Source organism: Mobula hypostoma, chromosome 16 (genome assembly GCF_963921235.1).
Source record: "Mobula hypostoma chromosome 16, sMobHyp1.1, whole genome shotgun sequence".
Taxonomy (NCBI): Eukaryota; Metazoa; Chordata; class Chondrichthyes; order Myliobatiformes; family Myliobatidae; genus Mobula; species Mobula hypostoma.
The window spans coordinates 62277922-62299990 of NC_086112.1; the positions used below are offsets into that span (position 1 = coordinate 62277922).

General features: G+C 42.1%; 1 long non-coding RNA gene across 1 annotated transcript in view; it reads left to right on the forward strand.

The window, feature by feature from the left end:
* Positions 1 to 798: 798 nt before the first annotated feature.
* Positions 799 to 22069, forward strand: part of LOC134357431 (uncharacterized) — a 91181-nt gene continuing 69910 nt past the window's right edge. Inside the window, exons 1-2 of the long non-coding RNA XR_010020624.1 lie at positions 799 to 837; positions 3904 to 4071. This is a non-coding gene — a long non-coding RNA (uncharacterized LOC134357431). The remainder of the gene's footprint in view (positions 838 to 3903; positions 4072 to 22069) is intronic.

A 22069-nucleotide genomic window follows, 5' to 3' on the forward strand; every position in this document is an offset into this window, starting at 1 on the left:
CAGGTATGAGTGTGAGCAGTGTAAGTGTGAGCAGGTATGAGTGTGAGCAGTATGAGCATGAGCAGGTATGAGTGTGAGCAGTATGAGTGTGAGCAGTATGAGCGTGAGCAGGTATGAGTGTGAGCAGTGTAAGTGTGAGCAGGTATGAGTGTGAGCAGTGTGAGCGTGAGCAGGTATGAGTGTGAGCAGTGTAAGTGTGAGCAGGTATGAGTGTGAGCAGTATGAGTGTGAGCAGGTATGAGTGTGAGCAGTATAAGTGTGAGCAGGTGTGAGTGTGAGCAGTATGAGTGTGAGCGAGTAGGTGCAACATTGCAAATGGGAGGTGGGTTTAAGGGAGAGGAGTGGGTCGTTCTGAGGGGCGATGTCTTTGGAGAACCTGAGTGGCCAGAAGTGACTAAAATGCCTTCAAAATAAAAGCCAACCATTGTAATCTTCTCCCCCCCGGAGGCTTCTCAAGGTCAAGTGCGTGATTGAGAGGCTACTCACAGATCTGCGAATGAGATTTGAAAAGGAGCATTCACAGGCTTTCGACAGCTTTCTGCTGGCCCATGCGTAGAGAGAGAGGAGGCAGCTTACAGGTCTGTGAATGAAATTTTAACAAGGAGCATTCACGGGGTTTGATGGTTTTCTGGCAGCCCAGTCAAATCGGGAACAAAAGAGGCGGCTACTCACAGGTCCGTGAGCGCATTTGCGGGTTTTCAGCATTTTCCAGTGGCCCAATCATGTCGCGTTTCATTAGCAAGGGCAAATAAAAATAAGGCAGGGACAAGCAGAGCAGCCATTATGTGATTGGGGTGACTTCGGTCCACTGGGCCGGTGAAAACAGGCTTAGGCAAGGTATGTATCTGGGAAGATCCTTCCTCATTCTTCCTCTTTAGTGCATAGTTAGAGCAGTGAGCATGGCTCCAGGGGCTGTGTTGTGTTTCTGTGTGAGATGTGGGAATTCTGGGAGACCTCCAGCCTCCCAGATAACCATAAATGCACCAGCTACACCAAGCTGCACCTCCTCAGAGAACTTTAGAAGGCACTGGAGCTGCAGCTCGATGAACCTTTGGTTCATAGGGGCAGCTGAGGAAGTGATAGATAGGAGATACAGGGAGTTGGTCATACCTAAGCTGCAGGAGACAGATACCTGGGAGTCTGTCAGGAGAAGGAAAGGAGATAGACAGCAGGAATAGAGTACCCCCAGGCTGTTCCCTTTGATAATAAGTACACCAGTTTGGGTACTGTTGTGGGAGATGACCTAATGGGGAAAGCCACAGTGTTTAGGTCACTGGTGCTGTTGCTCAGAAGGGTGGGGGGGGGTGGAGTTGAAGAGGACTACAGTAGTGATAGGGGATACACTGGTTAGAGGAGTAGACATGAGATTGTTTAGATGCACTCAGATGGCATGTTGCCTCCCAGGTGCCAGGGTCCAGGAAGGTCTTGGATCAGATCCACAGCATTCTAAAGGGGGAGGGTGAGCAGCCAGAAGTCTTGGTACATATTGGCACCAATGATATAGGTGGAAAAAAAAAGCGATAAGGTTCTGAGGACAGAATTTAGTGAGCTAGGTAGAAAGCTGAAATGCAGGACCTCCAGGATAGTAATCTCTGGATTGCTGCCTATGCCATGCACCAGTGAGGGTCGGAATAGGATGAGCTGGCAGATCACTGATGCAGGGGGCAGGGTTTCAGATTTTTGGATCATTGGGATCTCTTCTGGGGATCTGTACAAAAGGTACGGGTTACACCTGAACTCAAGGGAGACCAATATCTTTGTGGGCAGGTTTGTTAGAACTATTAGGGAGGATTTAAACTAATTTGGCAGGGGGATACAAAACTGAATGATAGGGCTGAGGATGGGGTGGTTGGTATACAAGCTTGGGGCAGTGTTTTGTGAGACTGTCACGAAGGACAGGCAAATGATAGAGCAAGATTGCAGTCAGTGGAATGAGTTGCAGTGTAACAGGAGGATAAAATCAAAAAGAGTGACAAATACAGGACTGATGGTGTTGTATTTGAATGCTTGCAGTGTATGGAATAAGATAGATAAATTTGGAACACAGTTAGAGATTAGCAGGTATGATGTTGTGCGCATCACTGGGTCGTGGCTGAATAGTTGGGAGCTAACATCCAAGGATACACATTGTATCAATAGGACTGGCAGGTAGGCAGAGGGCGTGGCATGGCTCTGTTGGTAAAAAAATGAAATCAACTCCTTACAAAGAGGTAACATAGGACTAGAAGATATAGAATCCTTGAGGGTAGAGTTAAGGAATTACAAGGATTAAAGACTCCGATGAGAGTTGTATAGAGGCCTTTGAATAGTAGCCAGGATGTGGGCTAAAAATTACAATGGGAGATAGAAATGCATGTCAAAAGGGCAATATTATGATAGTCAAGGGGGATTTCAATATGTATGCACATTGGAAAAATCAGGTTGGTGCTGGATCCCAAGAGAGAATTTGTAGAATGCCTATGAACTGGCTTTGTAGAGAAGCTTGTGGCTGAGCCCACTAAGGGATCAGCTATTCTGGATTGGGTGTTGTGTAATGAACCAGATTTGAATAGGGAGCTTAAGGTAAAGAAACCCTTAGGAGATAATGATCATAATTTTGATCGAGTTCACCCTGCAAAATCTTGCCTGACAAATCTGTTTGAACTCTTTGAAGAAGTAACAAGCAGGTTAGACAAAGGAGAATCAGTAGAGGTGTGTACTTGGATTTGCAAAAGGCAAGGTGACACACGGAATTGCAGGAAAGATACGAGCATGAATAGAGCTTTGGCTGATTGGCAGGAGGTAGAGTGTGAATACAGGGAGCCCTTTCTGATTGGCTGCCAGTGACGAGTGGTGTTCCATAGGCGTTGTTATTGGGACCACTTCTTTTTATGTTGTATGCCAATGAATTGGGGAATGAAATTGATGGCTTTGTGGCCAGGTTTGCAGACATTACAAAGATAGGGTGGAGGGACAGGTAGTGTTGAGGAAGCAGGAGGCTGCAGAAGGACTTAGATAGATTAGGAGAATGGACAAAAGTGTGGAGATGGAATACAGTGTCAGGAAGTGTATGGTCATGCAATTTGGCAGAAGGAATAAAAGCTTTGCCTATTTTCTAAATAGGGATAAAATTCAAAAATCTGAGGTGCAAAGGGACCTAGGAGTCCTCATGCAGGATTCCCTAAAAATTAGTTTGCAGGATCAGTCAGTGGTGAGGAAGGCAAATGCAATGATAGCATTCATTCTGAGAAAACAAGAATATAAAAACAAGGAAGTAATGTTGAGGCTTTATAAGGCAGAAGTGAGGCCTCACTTGGAGTACTGTAAGCAGTTTTGGGCCCCTTATCTAAGAAAGGATGTACTGAAATTGGACAGGGTTCAAAGGATATTCATGAAAATTATTTTGGGTTTGAAAGGCTTATCATATGAGGAGCATTCAATGGCCCTAGGCATTTACTCACTGGATTTTAGAAGAATTAGGGTATCTCACTGAAACCTATTGAATGTTGAAAGGCCTAGATAGAGTGGATGTGGAGAGGATGTTTTGTATAATGGGGAGTCTAGGACCAGATGGCACAACATCAGAGAAGAGGGCATTCATTTAGAACGGAAATGAAGAGGAATTTCTTTAGCCAGAAGTTGGTGTATCTGTGGAATTCATTGTCACATCCAGTAAATCATTCAGTGTATTTAAGAATGAGAAACAGGTTTATCGCCGGTATGTGTCGTGAAATTTGTTAACTTAGCAGCAGCAGTACAATGCAATAAATTATAACATAGAAAGAAAAAATAAGTACATCAATTACCGTAAGTATATGTGTGTACATTAAATAATTGAATTAAAAATAGTGCAAAACAGAAATGATATTAAAAAAGTGAGGAAGTGTTCATGGGTTCAATGTCCATTTATGAATTGTATGGCAGAGGGGAAGAAGCTGTTCCTGAATCACAGAGCGTGTGCCTTCAGGCTTCTGTACCTCATCCTCATGGAAACAATGAGAAGAGGGCATGTGCTGAATGATGGAGGTTCTCAATAATGAACACAACCTTTCTGAGGCACCACTCCTACAAGATGTCTTGAGTACTATGGAGGTTAGTACCCAAGGTGGAGCTGACTAATTTTACAACTTTCTGTAGCTTCTTTCGGTCCTGTGCAGTAGCCCCCTCCCTGCCTATACCATACAGTAATGTAGCCTGTCAGAATGCTCTTCATGGTACATCTATAGAAGTTTTCAAGTGCTTTGGGTCTTTAACCTTTTCAAACTCCTAATGAAATATAACCACCGCCTTATCTTCTTTATAGCTGCATCGATATGTTGGGACTAGGTTAGGTCCTCAGAGATATTGACATCAGGAACTTGAAGCTGCTCCCTCTCTCCCACTTCTGATTCTTGTATGAGGATTGGTTTGTGTTCACTCATCATACCCATCCTGAAGACCACAATCAGCTCTTTTGTCTTACTGATGTTGAGTGCCAGGTTGTTGCTGCGGCACCATTCCACTAGTTGGCATATCTCACTCTTGTACACCCTCTAATCTCCATCTGAGATTCTACCAACAATGGTTGTATGATCAGCAAATTTATAGATGGTATTTGAGCTACGCCTAGCCTCACAGTCATGTGTATACAGAGAGTAGAGCAGTGGGCTAAGCACACACCCCTGAGGTGCACTAGTGTTGATCGTCAGCGAGGAGGAGATATTATCACCAATCCACACAGTTATAAAGTCGAGGATCCAATTGCAAAGGGAAGTACAGAGGCCCAGGTTCTATAGCTTCTCAATCAGGACTGTGGTAATGGTGGTGTTAAATTCTGAGCTATAGTCAACAAGCAGCATCCTGACATAGATGTTCGTGTTGTCCAGGTGATCTAAAGCCATGTGAAGAACCATTGAGATTGCATCTACCATAGACCTATTGTGGTGATAGGCAAATTGCAGTGGGTCCAGGTCCTTGCTGAGACAGGAGTTGATTCTAGCCATGACCAACCTCTCAAAGCATCTCATCACCATAGATGTGTGTGCTACTGGACGATAGTCATTAAGGCAGCTCACACTACTCTTCTTGGGCACTGGCATAATTGTTGCCTTTTGAAGCAGGTGGGAACTTCTGACTGTAGTAGTGAGAGGGTGAAAATGTCCTTGAATATTTCGGCCTCTTGGTTGGCACAAGTTTTCAGAGCCTTTCCAGGTACTCCACTGGGGCCTGCCACCTTGCAAGGGTTTACACTCCTGAAAGACAGCCTGTCACCAACCTGTAATACGGAGATCACAGGGTCACCAGTTGCAGCAGGGATCCTCACAGCTGTAGTTATATTCTCTCTTTCAAAGCAGGCTAGAAGGTGTTGAGCTTGTCTGGTAGTGGAGTAATGCTGCCATTCATGATGTTGGGTTTCATTTTGTAGGAAGTAATGCCCTGCAAACCCTGCCAGAGTTGACATGCATCTGGTGTTGCGTCCAATCTCGCTCAGCATTGTTTCTTCACACTTAAGATAGCCCTCCGCAAGTCATACTTTATACTTTATTGTCGCCAATCAATTGGTACTAGAACATACAATCATCACAGTGATATTTGATTCTGCGCTTCACACTCCCTGGATTACAAATATTAAATACTAAAGATATTAAAAATAGTTAAAATTAGTGAATATAAAAAATTTAAATTATAAATCATAAATAGAGAATAGAAAAATGGGAAGTAAAGTAGTGCGAAAAAACCGAGAGGCAGGTCCGGATATTTGGAGGGTACGGCCCAGATCCGGGTCAGGATCCATTCTGGTATCTGGTATTCTTGTGCAGACCTGGGTCAGCAGATCTAAAGGCAGAGATTGACATATTCTTGATAAGTCAGGGCATGAAAGGTTACCGGGAGAAGACAGGAGATTGAGGTTGAGAGGGAATTGTATCGGCCATGCTCAAATGGGAGAGAACACACAATGGGCCAAGTGGCCTAATTCTGCTCCAATGTCTTATGGCTATATGGTCAAATGTTGTGAGGGTGCCCAACATTTCTTAAATGCCACAATGTCAGAAGAATCAATTTCAAACAAATGGGGCACAGCTGCAGTTTCCTACAGCCACATTCAGAAGCTAGTGCCTAACTTAAACAATGATAGCATTGTAATTCATCTGTTGCAGTCGTGATATATTGGTTTGTTGAGTTTTTTGGGGGGGATCCTGCCTATTTTATGACAAGCAATGATTCTGGGAGTCAGATAAATTCCAGTGCTTGGTTTCCTTGGGATGGGCATCCTCTCAATATTTGCCATCTCCAGACAAGGACTGGATCAGAGTCAGCTAGTTTGCAACTGAAATATACCGTTCAAGAGAAATCACAGAGGATGATTTGAGCCCATGGGACAAATCTACAACAAAACTGAGTCCACTCACCAGAGGAAAGAATTGTAAATTGAAAATCTTTATACTTCTGTCATTTGATCATATATAATTGGAGCTGTTCAGACCAGCTGAACAGTATTTGACCTTGGGCTGCTCCACCACCGGGCAAGCTAATCTTTTAGTCGATTTAAGCCAATCTAAAGTGACCAAAATGGAAAATGAGTCATAATTGCATTTTAATGCTTTGGAATGAAGTCTTGCATGTTTTTCTGTCTGGAATATGATCAATTAAACACAACCACCTGGACTGGAGCTCTGCAAATTCCTGAAGAGAAAGCAAAATTGTAGATGGATACGTGAGTCTATCCCAGCCGGTCTGAGTAGCACTACACACACTGTTACTGTACCCTCCCTCCTTTCAGCAGCATTCCAAGTGTCAGATAATGTTCAGCACTTGGTTTCCTTGGAATGGGACTGACACTAGGGGGGTACCACAGAGATTAATGTTGGACCCTAGCTATTCATTGCTATTAATTGATAAAACGGAACATAGTGTACTCAAATTTTATGGCGATGCAAATGTGATCTGAAACTGAGCTGTTAGGAAGTTGTAAAGAGTCTCCAAAATGTTATGGGCAGATTATGTGAGTGGGCAATAAGGTTACAGGTGGATGATAATGGGAGGAAATATGAGGTTTAATAACTTGATAAATACTTAAAAAAACAATATTTATTGTACTGGGGGGGGGAGATGCGACTGGTGTACGAAGGATCTTGTTGAGTTGGTTCATGAGACACAGAGCATAAACATTCAGATACAGCAAGGAATTAAGCAGGCCTTAATTTTTGACCTTTATTTTAGCAGAAAAGGAAGGAAATCTTGCTGAGGCTTTGGTGAGACTTCATGGGAGACAGTCTGCAACTTTGGCTCTGTACTTAAAAGAGGATATCCTCTTTGGCATGGGACAGATTGAATAGGTTGATCCCTGGGATGGAGGTGTGAAGAGGGTGACGTTTGAGGCTTACCAGTGCTCACAGGAATGTTGAAAAATAGGAGATAATCGCATTCATGCGTACAAAATTCTGTGAAGTATTGAGAGGCTAGACAACAAGGGTCTTCTTAAGCAGAAGAATGCAAACATAAGGGCTCAGTCTTCTGGTGAGATACGTATAGGAATGAGATAGAAAAGGTTTTTCTTTTATGGAGACTATTCCTTTTGATTTCTCTACCTAGTTTATGAGTACACTCAAGATTGAACTTGATAGATTTCACAATCAGAACCAGAATCAAGTCTATTAGCACTGACATATACAGTGAAATGTGTTGTTTTGCAGTGGTAGTACAGTGCAAGGGATAAAAATTACTATGTTACAAACACAAACAAATAGTGCAAACAATGAATAACAAAGTGGAGTTCATGGCAAAGAGCGGGAATTAAGGGAGCCTTTTCTGGTTGGCTGCCGGTGACCAGTGGGGTTTCACAGGGGTTGCTGTTGAACCGTTTCATTTAACATTATATCTTAATGATTTGGATGATTGAATTGATGGCCTTGTGGTCAAGTTTGCAGATGATACAAAGATAGGTGGAGGGGCAGGTAGTTTTGAGGAAGCAGAGAGGCTGCAGAAGGATCTAGACAGATTAGGAGAATGGGCAAAGAAGTGGCAGATGGAACATGGTGTCGGGAAGTGTATGGTCATGCAGTTTTGTAGAAGAAATCAATGCATAAACTATTTTCTAAATATCTGAAATGCAAAGAGAGTCCTCATGCAGGATATCCTAAAGGTTAACTTGCAAGTTGAGTTGGTTGTAAGGAAGGCAAATGCAAAGTGAATATTCATTTCAAGAGGTCTAGAATATAAAAGCAAGAATGCAATGTTGAGACTTTATTAGGCAGTGGTAAGGCCTCACTTGGATTATCAAGAGCAGTTTTGGATCCCTTATCTACAAAAGGATGTGCTGACATTGGAGAGGGTTCAGACGAGGTTCATGAGAATAATTCAGGAATGAAAGGGTTACCATATGAGAACCAATTGATGGCTCTGGGCCTGTATTCATTGGAGTTCAGAAGAATGAGGGGGCATCTCCTTGAAACAGATGACGGCAGAGCAGCAACAGTTGGAGTTTCTGGGAGCAATTCGGAAGGCGCAGGAAAGATACATCCCAAAAAATTATTCTAAAGGCAGGATGATGCAACTGTGGCTGACAAGAGAAGTCAAGCCAAAATAAAAGCAAAAGAGAGAGCAAAATTTAGTGAGAAGTTAGAGGATTGGGATTTTTTTTTTGAAAAACAACGGAAGGCAACTTAAAAAAAAACCATAAGGGGGGAAAGATGAAATATAAAGGTAAGATAGCTGAAAATATCAAGACTGATATCAAAAGACTTTTTCAGATATATAAAGAGTAAAAGAGAGGTGAGTGTAGATATTGGATCATTGATATTGATGCTGTAGAGGTAGTAATGGGGGACAAGGAATTGGTGGGTGAACTGAATAAGTATTTTGCATTAGTTTTCACTGTGGAAGTTTGCCGTAAGTTCAAGACTGTCAAGGGGCAGAAGTAGTGCAGTTGCTTTAACTAGGGAGATGGTGCTTAGGAAACTGAAAAGTCTGAAGGTAGATAAGTCACCTGGACCTGATGGACTGCACCCCAGGATCCTAAAATAGGTAGCTGAAGAGATTGTGGAGGCATTCGTAATGCTTTTTCAAGAATCACTAGCGTCTGGAATGGTTCCAGAGGACTGGAAAATTGTCAATATCAATCCACTCTTCAAGAAGAAAGGGAGGCAGAAGAAAAGAAATTATAGACCAGTTAGCCTGACTTCAATGGTTGGGAAGAAGTTGGAGTCGATTGCTAAAAATGTGGTCTCAGGGTACTTGGAGGCAATGATAAAATAGGCCGCAGTCAGCATGATTTCCTCAAAGGAAAATCTTGCCTGACAAAAGTGCTATAATTCTTTGAAGAAATAACAAGCAGGATAGACAAAGGAGAATCGGTTGATGTTGTGTACTTGGATTTTCAGAAGGCCTTTGACAAGGTGCCACTCATGAGGCTGCTTATGAGCCCATGGTATTACAGGAAAGATACTAGCATGGATAAAGCAGTGGCTGATTGGTAGGAGGCAAAGAGTGGGAATAAAGAGAGCCTTTCCTGGCTGGCTAGTGGTGTTCCACAGGGGTCTATGTTGGGACCGCTTCTTTTTGCGTTGTATGTCAATGATTTGGATGATGGAATTGATGGCTTTGAGGACGAATATGCATTTGATACAAAGATACGTGGGGGGGCAGGTAATGTTGAGGAAGCAGAGAGACAGCAGAAGGACAGATTAGCAAAATGGCAAAGGTGTGGCAGATGGAACACACAATTAGGAAGTGTACAGTCATGCACTGTGGTAGAAGGAATAAAAGCACAGAGTATTTTCTAACAGGGAGAAATTTTAAAAATTCGAGGTGCAAAGGGATTTTGGAGACCTTGTGCAGGATTCCCTGAAGGTTAATTTGCAGGTTGAATCAGTGGTGCAGAAGGCAAATTCAGTGTCAGTATTCATTTCAAGAGGACTAGTTTATAAAAGCAAGTATGTAAAGCTGAGGCTGCATAAAACACTGGTGAGACCTCACTTGGAGTAGTGTGAACAGTTTTGGGACCCTTATTTACAAAAGGATGTTCTGATATTGGAGAAGATTCAGAGAAGGTTCACAAGAATGTTTCCAGGAATGAAAGAGTTATCATATGAGCAGTGATTGAACTCTCTGGGCCTGTACTTGCTGGAGTTTAGAAGGATTGTGGGGGGGCGGGGGGAGTGGGGAATCTTATTGAAACCTATCGAATAAGGTCTCGATAGAGTTGATGTGAAGAGGATGTTTGCTATGGTTGGGGAGTCTAGGACTAGAGGAACATCCATTTAGAGTGGAGAGAGAAAACATTTCTTTAGCCAAGGAGTGGTGACTCTGTGGAATTTGCTGCCACAGGCAGCTGTGGAGGTCGAGTCACTAGGTATATTAAGGCAGAGGTTGATAGATTCACAATTAGTCAGGGCACGAAAGGTTACAGAGAGAAAGCATGGGATTGGGGCTGAAAGGGAAATAGATCAGCAATGATGAAATGGTGGAGCAGACTCGATGGGCCAAATGGCCTAATTCTGCTCCCATTTCTTATTGCTTCAAGGGCTGTCCCGAAAACGTTGACTCTGGGTCTTCAGGGTCCTGTAATTCCTCCCCAATGGTAGTAAAGCAAAGAGGTCATGTCTCAATGGTGAGGGTTGTTAATGATGGATGCCACGTCTGGAGGCACTACCCCCTGTAGATGTAAGAATTGGTGGGGAGGGTTGTTCCCATGATTGAACTGGCTGAGCCTACAACCCTCTGCAGCAGCCTCACGTGTATTCTGTGCATTGGAGCCTCCATTCCAGGATGTGATGAGATCAGTCAGAATGTTTTCCATAGTACATCTAAAGAAATTTACAAAAGTTTTCTTTGGTAACATACCAAATCCCTTCAAACTCCTAATGGAGCAGAGCAATTGACATGCCTTCTTTGTGATTACATCAATGTGTTGAGTCCAGGAAAGATCCTCTGTTTTTCAATACCCATGAAATTGAAGCTCCTCATCCTTTCCACCACTGACCCCTTAACGAGGACTAGTGTGTGTTCTCCCATCTTCCTCTTTCTGAAGTCCTCAATCAATGCCTTGGTTTTACTAACATTGTGTGCAAGGTTGTGTTATTGCAACACCACTCAACCAGCTAATATATCTCTCTCCTCTATCCCTCCTGTTACCATCTGAGATTCTACCAACATTGCCAAATTTATGATGGTGTTTGAGCTGCTCCTAGCCACACATTATGGGTGTAGAGAGAGTACAGCGGTGCGCTAAGCACACATCCCCTGAGTTGTACCGATGCTGATTGTCAGCAAGGAGGTGTTATTACCAATCTGCACTACCTGTGGTCTCCAAGTAAGGAAGTTGAGGATCCGCTGGCAGAGAAGTTAGTAGTACAGAGGGAGGCCCAGATGTTGAAACTTGTTGATTAGTGTTGAAGAGTTGATGCACAGATGATGAAGTGCTTGAACACTCCAGTCAGATTTTCAGTACCCTGTCAGTTACACCACTGGGGCACGATGCCCTGTAAGGGTTCACCCTCTTCTGACAGTGGTCTCCAAGACAGAGGTGACAGGGTTGCCAGATGCTGTGGGGATTTACACGGGTGTACTGTTGTTCTCTCTTTCAAAGTGTGCATAAAAAGTGTGATCTCATTGGGGAGTGAAACATCACTGCCATTTATGTGATTAGGTTTCAACTTGTAGAAAGTAATAGTATTCAAAGCCTACATCCAATTGTGTCTCCAACTTCACATAGAATTTCCTTCTTACTCTCAGGATGGCCTTCTGTAGTTCTCACCTGGACTTCTTCTACAGTTCTGGATCGCCAGCATTGCAAGCCTCAGTTAAAGTCCTCAGCAATATGGTGCAGTGTAGGCCCTCTGGCTCATTGATCCAGCCTCATAACCCCGATTAACCCTGACCTAATCACGGTACAATTTACAACGACCAATTAACCTACCCAGTACGCCTTTGGACTGTGGGTGGAAACCAGAACACCTGGGGGAAACACTTGCGTTGCATGGAGAGGACTATCATCCAGGGCTTCTGATTTGGGAAGACTCAGTATGTTCTCAGAGGCACATATCCATCAACGCAGGTTTGATGAAGTTGGGGATGGCCGTGGCATATTCACTCCGATCCAAAGAGGAATACTGAATAACGTCCAGTCTACATTCAAAGCAGTTCTGTAAGCACTCCTCCACATCCCTCCCCCCCCCCACCTCATCAACCGTGCCACTCTCACCTCTGGTACTGTGTCCTTAATCTTTGTATGCACACCAGGAGTAGGGGTACAGCCAGATGATTGGAGTTGCCAAGGAACAGTCATGGGTTGGCATGGTAAGCATTCTTCATGTTGGTGTAACAGTGTGTAGCTTCACTGGTTCTGCAGGTGTCATGTTGGTGGTGGTCTGTCAGATTCGCCTTCAAGCTAGCCTGGTTGAAGTCTCCCGAAATGATCAGGCATTTATATGATCTCAGCAGATGACCGGACTAAACTTGACTACCAGATATTCCTGGTTGAGAGGAGCAGGACTGAGATAGAACCATCATGTCTGAGCACCATGATGTGTTAATTATCAATCAAAAACTGCCATCCTGTCCATGCAGTAGATCGTGAAGCCCCAGGGTGGAGTGTTGGGTCTGAAGTGCTGGAGGTGAGCCATGTCTCAGTGAAGCAGTGCACAACAGTCTCTGATATCTCTCTGGTACTGTAGTATTGCTCTGTGGTCTTCAATTTCATTTCCCAGAGACAGTATTGCAGCCAGGAAGATGGTAGGGTGGAGACCATAGGCCACTGTGTCTCAGTTTTACTTGCATATTTCACCAGCAGCCAGATTCCTTGAAAAAATAGAGAGGGCCCCTGAGCTTCCAGTTGCTGTGTGGTTTGCAGCCCCAAAGCTACTGGTTTTGAAGATCGCCAGTTCTTTCAAATGACTTAAAACAATGTTAGTTACTGCAGAGTCTGGAGCTGCAAATCATATGGGAAGGTGGACAATGTGAAAACAGAATTAGTCACTAAGAAGGGTGGAAAACTGAAAAGGATGGCAGCAGTAATAGAGGACTCTATAGTTAGGGGGACAGATGGGAATGCACATGGTGGTTTACCTGCCAAGTGCCAGGGTCTGCAATGTTTCTGAACGCATCCGCAATATCCTAAAAAGGGAGGGTGAGCAGCCAGAAGTTGTGGTACACATTGGTGCGAATGACATAGGTAGAAAAAGGGATGAGGTCCTGAAAACAATACAGGGAGTTAAGAAGGAAGCTAAGAAAAAGGACTTCAAGGGTAGTAATCTCAGGATTGCTGCCTGTGCCACACGACAGTGAGGATAGGAATACAATGAGGTGGGAGTTAAATGTATGGCTGAAGAATTGGAGCAGGAGGCAGGGATTCAGATTTCTGGATCATTGGGACCTCTTCTGGGGCAGGTGTGACCTGTACAAAAGGGACAGGTTGCACTTGAATCCGAGGGGGACCAATATTCTTGCGGGCAGGTTTACTGGAGCCACTGGGGGCGGTTTGAACTAATATGGCAGGGGGATGGAAACCAGGATGATAGAGCTGAGGATGAGCCAGCAGGTTTACAAGTAGATAATGTAAGATGTAACATGAATGTAAGGAAGGACAAGCCAATGATTGGCTACAAATGCAGACAGAGCAAAGGGTTAAATTGTACCACAGAGGCAAAATTCAAAAGGGTGAAGAATGCAGACTGAAGTGCTGTATTTAAATGCGCATAGCATTTGGAACAAGGTGGGCGAACTCATGGCGCAATTAGAAATTGGTCAGTATGACATTGTGGGCATCACTGTGTCGTGGCTGAAAGAAGGCCATATTTGGGAGCTTAACACCAAAGGATGTAATTTGTTTCAAAAGGACTGGCAGGAAGGCATAGGCGGTGATGTGGCTCTTTTGGTAAGAGATGAAATTACATCTTTAGAAAGAGGTAATATAGGGTCAAAGAATGTTGAGTTTTCGTGGGTGGAGTTATGAAACTGCAAGGGTTAAAAAAGACATTATGGAAGTCATACATAGGCCTCCAAGTAGTAGCCAAGATGTGGGGTTGAGATTGCAAAGAGAGTTGGAAAGGGCATATAATAAGGGTTATGTCACAATTGTAATGGGAGACTTCAATATGCAAGGGGATAGAGAAAATCAGGTTTGTGTCAGATCGCAAGAGAGGGAATTTGTTGTAGGCCTACAAGATGGTTTTGCAGAGCAGGTTGTACTTGAGCCTGCTCTGGGAAGGGTTATTTTGGATTGGGTGTTGTGTAATAACCCAGATCTTATTACAGAGCTTAATGTAAAGGAACCCTTAGGAGGCAGTGATCACAATATGGCTGAGTTCATACTGCAGTTTGAGAGAGAGAAGCACAAATCACACACATCAATATCACAGTGGAACAAAGGGAATTACAGAGGCATGAGATAGGAGCGTGCCCAGGTGGATTGGAGGAGGATACTGGCAGGGATGATGGCAGAGCAGAGGTGGCTGAAGTTTCTGGGAATAGTTCACAAGGCACAGGATAGGTATGTCCCACAGAAGAAATTCTCAAATGGCAGGGGTAGGCAACTATGGCTGACAAGGGAAATTAAGGACTGCATAAAAGCCAAGGAAAGGGCATATAAGGTAGCAACATTTTGCTTTTGGCGACCGACAAGGAGGTCAAATCGTTCGGACAGAGATGGCGCTCAGCTGATCAGAGCTCGAAGTTTTTGGATGACTCAGAGTCGGATTGTGGTCGGCATGGCAGGGAGAGTTTTTCTTCCTTCTCCAGTCTGCGTGAGATGTGGGACATTTGAGAGATTTTGAACTTTACTGTGCTCATGGACTTCTTCATCAAGTTATAGTATTGTTGCACTGTTGTAACTATATGTTATAATTATGTGGTTTTGTCAGTTTTTTCAGTCTTGGTCTGTCCTGTGTTTTGTGATATCACACCGGAGGAAATAATGTATCATTTCTTAATGCATGCATTACTAAATGACAATAAAAGAGGACTACGTGTCTTCATAATCTAAAAAAAAATTTTGTGGGATTATTGAGTAGCTTTTAAAATTCAACAAAAGGCAACTAAAATGGCTACAAGATGGGAAAATATGAAATATGAGGGTAAACAAGCCAATAATGTAAAACAGGATACTAATTGTTTTCAGTTATATAAAGAGCAAAAGGGAGGTGTGAGTTGATATTGAACCACTGGTGGACAAAGGTGAGGCAGAGGATGTCACTTGGATTTTCAGAAAGCACTTGATAAGATGCCACACATGAGGCTGCTAAACAAGATCAAATTCTATGGTGTTACAGGAAAGGTACTGGCATGGATAGCGGAATGGCTGACAGGCAGGAGGCAGCGAGTGGGAATAAAAGGGGCCTTTCCTGGTTGGCTGCCTGTGATTAATGGTGTTCCTCAGGGGTCAGTATTGGGACCACTACTTTTGACATTGTTTGTCAATGATTTGGATAATGGAATTGATGGCTTTGTAGCAAAGTTTGTGGGTGATACGAAGATAGGTGGAGGGGGAGGTAATGCTGAGGAAGCAATGTGATTACAGAAGAATTTGGACAAATTGGAAGAATGGGCAAAAAAGAGGCAGATGGAATACAGTGTTGGGAAATCCATGATAATGCATTTTGGTAAAAGGAACAAAAGTGTGGACTATTATCTAAATGGGGAGAAGGTTCAAACATCAAAGGTGCAGAGGAACTTAGGAGTTCTCATGTAAGACGCCCAAGAGGTTAATTTATAAGTTGAGTCTGTGGTAAAGAAGGCAAGTGCAATGTTGACATTTATTTGAAGGGGAATAGAATATACAAACATAAAAGCAAGGAGATAATGCTAAGGCTTTATAAGACACTGGTCAGGCTGCACTTGGAGTATTGTCAACAGTTTTGGGCCCAATATCTCAGAAAAGATGTGTTGTCATTGGAGAGAGTCCAGAGGAGGTTCACGAAGATGATTCCTGGAGTGAAGGGGTTGACGCATGAGGAACATTTCGCAACTTTGGGCCTGTACTCACTGGAATTTAGAAGAATGCGGGTGGGTTGGGGGGGGGTAATCTCATTGAAACCTACAGAATGTTGACAGGACTAGATAGGGTGGGTGTGGAGAGGATGTTTCCTATGGTGGGGGTATTCAGAACTAGAGGGCACAGCCTCAAAACTGAGGGGCGACCTTTTAGAACAGAGATAAGGAGGAATTTTTTTTAGCCAGAGTAGTGAATCTGTGGAATGCTCTGCCACAGACTGCACTGGAGGCCAAGTCCATGGGTATACTTAAGACAGAAGTTAATCGTTTCCTGATCGGTCAGAACATCAAGGGATATGACGAGAAGGCAGGTGTATGGGGTTGAGTGGGATCCGAGTTCAGCTGTGATGGAATGGCAGAGCAGACTCGATGGGCTGAATGGCTTAATTCTGCTCCTATGCCTTATGATCTTGTGATATTGAATGGTGAACCTGGTTTGAGGGTTGTATGGCCTTCTGCCACCTTTTCTTTACATATTTAAAGAGGATGGATATTGCTTGTTGTTCTAGCTTGTCTCCAGAATTTAATGAACTACATTACCTATTTTGGATTACCATCTTTCTCGAATAACATCTCAACAACTAACTTGACATAAATCTTGCCACATACTGTAGGACTATTATCAGTGGTTATATTTATTTGGCACCTGACTGGATACCATGAACTCAGTTAAAAATATCTACATTGTAGTTGCTTCCTCAGGCTCCTATTTTTCTGCCTCTGCTGTGGTGTGGCCTCACATTGACCTTTTGACCTTTATTTTGCATGAGTAACATTTCAGTGATGATTTAATCCAGTGATTATTAAAACAGCAGAAATTACATAACCATTGGATCAGTACTAGCTTTTTTAAAGAGTGTTTTAATAATTTCCATCCACCTTTTCCAGTCAGAGTCCTGCAAATTTCAACTTCAAATACAAATACTTTTTACTGCATACTATCAGTCTGTTTTCTTGATAATTATTGGAGGGTATATTCTGAATTCTTAGCACTTATGTAAAACGAAAGGAATCTTCATGTTTTCTTTGGTTCTTTTGTCAAGCATGTTGAACATGGGCTTGCTGGCAATAATTTCATTAGGAACATGAAGTCTTTATTTATACTAACAAAATATTCTATTGCTTAAAAGCTAAGACTCTTAGCCTTCCTCCTCTTCAGAGAATGAATCTAACTTCTCCAGTCTGTCCTTTCAATTGCATTTGCCCATCCCAAGACCACCCTAGTGAATCTCTTTCATATTTTTTCCAATGTCTTCATGTCAAGCCAAAAATATGGCACCAGTATCCCAGCTAGGGACAATCTAGGTCTTATACAATCTGAAGTACAACTCTGTAACCTTTGTACATTATTTGGACAATATACAGATTTTAATGGCCCAGGGGGTTATTCTTCAAAATGAGGAGATTAGCACAAAGGAACATCTGAAGGAGCAATCCATTGTAAGCAAATCAGAGTACAGTACTGAGAGATTTTTGAGGTCTACTCTCCAGCTAACATCCTATTTTAATCTTACACATCTGAATACATATTCAGTACAGTAAATACTTCTGTTAATACAGCATGCACAAATCTTTGGTAGTTGCCAAACTGGTAGATCATCCAGACTATAGAATGCTATTCATATTAATACTCCCGCAAGTAACTTAAAAAATAACTTTTAAAATATTTTTTCACAGATGCAACTTGACATGCTGATATTCCATTAATTTTATTGTCAGGAGTATTAGCACTTTTATTTCACGTTTCAAATGTTACACAGTAATACATTTCTGATTTGTTGAATGGGGTTGTATGAGTTGGGAACCAAATGTGTTAAGTAAGGATTTTCAAATAATAGGATAGCTAATTTTTGGAGTTTTATAGTACCAGGAAGCATTGCTGACCAATGGAATTTAAAGTAGGTGGCATTTTGTGGTTGTAATTTCAATACAATGTGTTTGGAACTTTTTATATAAAAAATTGCAGAAGTGTAAAGCGAATAATATGAATGTTGTTAAAAAGAATTTTCTTCATTCAAAAACTTTTGCACAATCTGGTTGCTCCAGCTACAACTACCTAACAGGATATTCCTCTTGGAATACTGCATTTCTGGAAAAATAAGCAGAGATATTTATTTATTTGAAGACGCTGCACAGTACCAGGCCTTTCTGGCAAAGCAAACCAAGAACATTCAATAAAAAGTTGTACTACAAGGTTCTTAGTAAGGAATAAAAATTGCACTTCAATTTAGACTTCCTCATTGAAAATCTGTCATAGTCATAGTCATAGTCATACTTTATTGATCCCGGGGGAAATTGTTTTTCGTTACAGTTGCACCATAAATAATTAAATAGTAATAAAACCATAATAGTTAAATAGTAATATGTAAATTATGCCAGGAAATAAGTCCAGGACCAGCCTATTGGCTCAGGTTATCTGACCCTCCGAGGGAGGAGTTGTAAAGTTTGATGGCCACAGACAGGAATGACTTCCTATGATGCTCTGTGCTGCATCTCGGTGGAATGAGTCTCTGGCTGAATGTACTACTGTGCCCACCCAGTACATTATGTAGTGGACGGGAGACATTGTCCAAGATGGCATGCAACTTGGACAGCATCCTCTTTTCAGACACCACCGTCAGAGAGTCCAGTTCCATCCCCATAACATCACTGGCCTTACGTCACCCATGCTATCCACATTTCCCACCCGAGATAGGGCAAGGGCCCATATTTCTCCTTGATGGATATTTTTGCCACTTTGCTCACACTCAACCAATCTACTGTGATCATGAACAGCTTCTCTTAACCCACCCTTCCTTACTTCTCTCACTGCCGCCCTCTGTTCCATGCATCAGTCATGTTTACTTTTAATCCACTCGTCCATTCCAGCAGGTCTCCTCTTTTTCTCTCTACTCAATTTTAACTATCTCGGTATTTGTTTAAAATAAATTATCAATTGTGATTTCTTTTATTGATTAATGTTCATCTTGAAACACTATTTTTTTTGTTTTCCACAGATACGACCTGGCGTATTGATTCTCTAACAAATTTACAGTACTGTATAGTTTAAATTTCATGCACATTTGCTTTAACTCTGCCTGTTGTTTAATGAGGAGAGCATTTACATTATTGGTCTACAGAACCTTGAAAAATATTTTGAAAGCAGAGATTGGGGGTGGGGTGGGGGTTACTGAAGATATCAGGAGATTTGTCAGAGAAACTATGGAGAATAACTTCCTCAGTGTTTACAGCCACTGTTGAAGGCTCAGCAAATAGACCAGCTGAAGTCCTTCACTTTTGAAGAAGAGTTCAGTGAAGCAGAATTGTATCAATAAAAATTATTCTAAGAATTATAAGCTATTGAAAAGAATATTGATTAAAATAATCCAGAATAATGGAAGATGCTATTTTTGCCATATCTGGAACTCAATGTCTATAATATAATTTAGAAACTGTCTTGTGACATCGTCTATGGCTGACTTTTGTCCTGTAGTTACACTACTCTATATTCAATGTTGGGTTCAACTAACTATTTATAGGTGCCTTTAGATCCTACACAAAATAAACACCCATTAGTCCAGAATTGAACTTGTTTTTCTGTACTACTAAATATTTCTTCAAAGTGTACTACCTTAGTCCATCATATAAGTTAAAAACATTAAATCTTATTTTATGGAGTTGTACTCCTAGCATAAAACTACTCAGTAAAAGGATGAGTATATTGTGCATATTTTTAGAGACAAACATGTAACTGGAGAATTAAAAGTAAGAGGAAGTTCATTCTCAATTTCCTAAATGCCTTTCTATTCTCACAAAGTCAGCCCTAACATAATTAAATATGTTTCAAGATTACAAGGTGGAACTGTTGTCAATTAACCACTGGGTTAATTCTCATTCAGAGCATTAATGTGTGGTTCCCTCACTGATACAGTTGAGACACATGTATTTCAGTTATTTCAGAATCAGGTTTATTATAATTGAACATGTTGTGAAATTTGCTTTTTTATTGTATTTGATCTACAGGCATCCTTGGATCAGCAGTCTAAGCTAACATAAAGAGTGGTGATGATCTATTTATTTTAAGGTAAATTTTCTGGATTCAAATGATCAAAGCTTGATTTGATCAAAGCATGTTATTTTCAATAGGAACAAATATCGATTATTTACAGCTACCACACAGCCTAAGTAACTTTTTAAATATTTGTAGATTAGAAAGATGCATTACATTACAGCCCTGCCACAATCTTTGAAGACCAAATTATATTTGAGCTGCATTCTTGAGGCAAGGGCAGTAAAAAATATATATAATTGTCACTAAAGATATTCTTGTTGACAATTCTTTACAGCTATGAGTTTATCAATGTTTCATCAATGGGAAAATGGATAAACCTGGTATGTTAAGTAACTGATCCATCGAGTTTACTGTTTGGGGGTCAATGCGCCTGACGTGTTGAACAGCCTCCATCTACACCGTAATGGTTCTATGATTCTACTTCCATCCAAAGTCCCAACCCTTTTATCTCCTTTATATTCCAGTATTGGGGGCACGGTATTGGGGGTAAGGTATTGGTGTGGGTGGAGAATTGGTTAGCAGACAGGAAGCAAAGAGTGGGAATAAACGGGACCTTTTCAGAATGGCAGGCGGTGACTAGTGGGGTACCGCAAGGCTCAGTGCTGGGACCCCAGTTGTTTACAATATATATTAATGACTTGGATGAGGGAATTAAATGCAGCATCTCCAAGTTTGCGGATGACACGAAGCTGGGTGGCAGTGTTAGCAGTGAGGAGGATGCTAAGAGGATGCAGGGTGACTTGGATAGGTTGGGTGAGTGGGCAAACTCATGGCAGATGCAATTTAATGTGGATAAATGTGAAGTTATCCACTTTGGTGGCAAAAATAGGAAAACAGATTATTATCTGAATGGTGGCCGATTAGGAAAAGGGGAGGTGCAACGAGACCTGGGTGTCATTATACACCAGTCATTGAAAGTGGGCATGCAGGTACAGCAGGCGGTGAAAAAGGCGAACGGTATGCTGGCATTTATAGCGAGAGGATTCGAGTACAGGAGCAGGGAGGTACTACTGCAGTTGTACAAGGCCTTGGTGAGACCACACCTGGAGTATTGTGTGCAGTTTTGGTCCCCTAATCTGAGGAAAGACATCTTTGCCATAGAGGGAGTACAAAGAAGGTTCACCAGATTGATTCCTGGGATGGCAGGTCTTTCATATGAAGAAAGACTGGATGAACTGGGCTTGTACTCGTTGGAATTTAGAAGATTGAGGGGGGATCTGATTGAAACGTATAAGATCCTAAAGGGATTGGACAGGCTAGATGCAGGAAGATTGTTCCCGATGTTGGGGAGGTCTAGAACGAGGGGTCACAGTTTGAGGATAGAGGGGAAGCCTTTTAGGACCGAGGTTAGGAAAAACTTCTTCACACAGAGAGTGGTGAATCTGTGGAATTCTCTGCCACAGCAAACTGTTGAGGCCAGTTCATTAGCTATGTTTAAAAGGAAGTTAGATATGGCCCTTGTGGCTACAGGGGTCAGGGGGTATGGAGGGAAGGCTGGGTTCTGAGTTGGATGATCAGCCATGATCATAATAAATGGCAGTGCAGGCTCGAAGGGCCGAATGGCCTACTCCTGCACCTATTTTCTATGTTTCTATGTTTCTATTCTGAGCAACACATTAACTCAGCAAACATTTGCTTGCTATTCTATCTGTAGTACAGTCTACACTAATGCTTTGATCATTTTTTACTGCCTGTTAGCCCTGATGATCCATCCACTTAATTACTGAGAATCACTTCCTGTTTCTAGGGAATCCATTACATGCTTATCACAGGGGAGAATGTATGCCTCAGATGATGCATCATCTTCACCAGTGGCCTCACACTTACAGAGCAGAAGAAACCAAAACTGCTTAACATAAAGAGAGGGGCAATGTTCTTATGTATAATAAAATAATTAGTCATCAGAAAAATGGAGAATGGCAAGGATTTATGCAATAATCTGGAGAGTTCAATATTTTGGAGCACTGGACAGACCATGCAACATGCAATCATGTTAATGAATTTTGACACCAGAGAGAAAGCATAGCCGTGTTGCCGTCAACCTTCAGAGTGAGAGGGTCTTCACTGTGATAA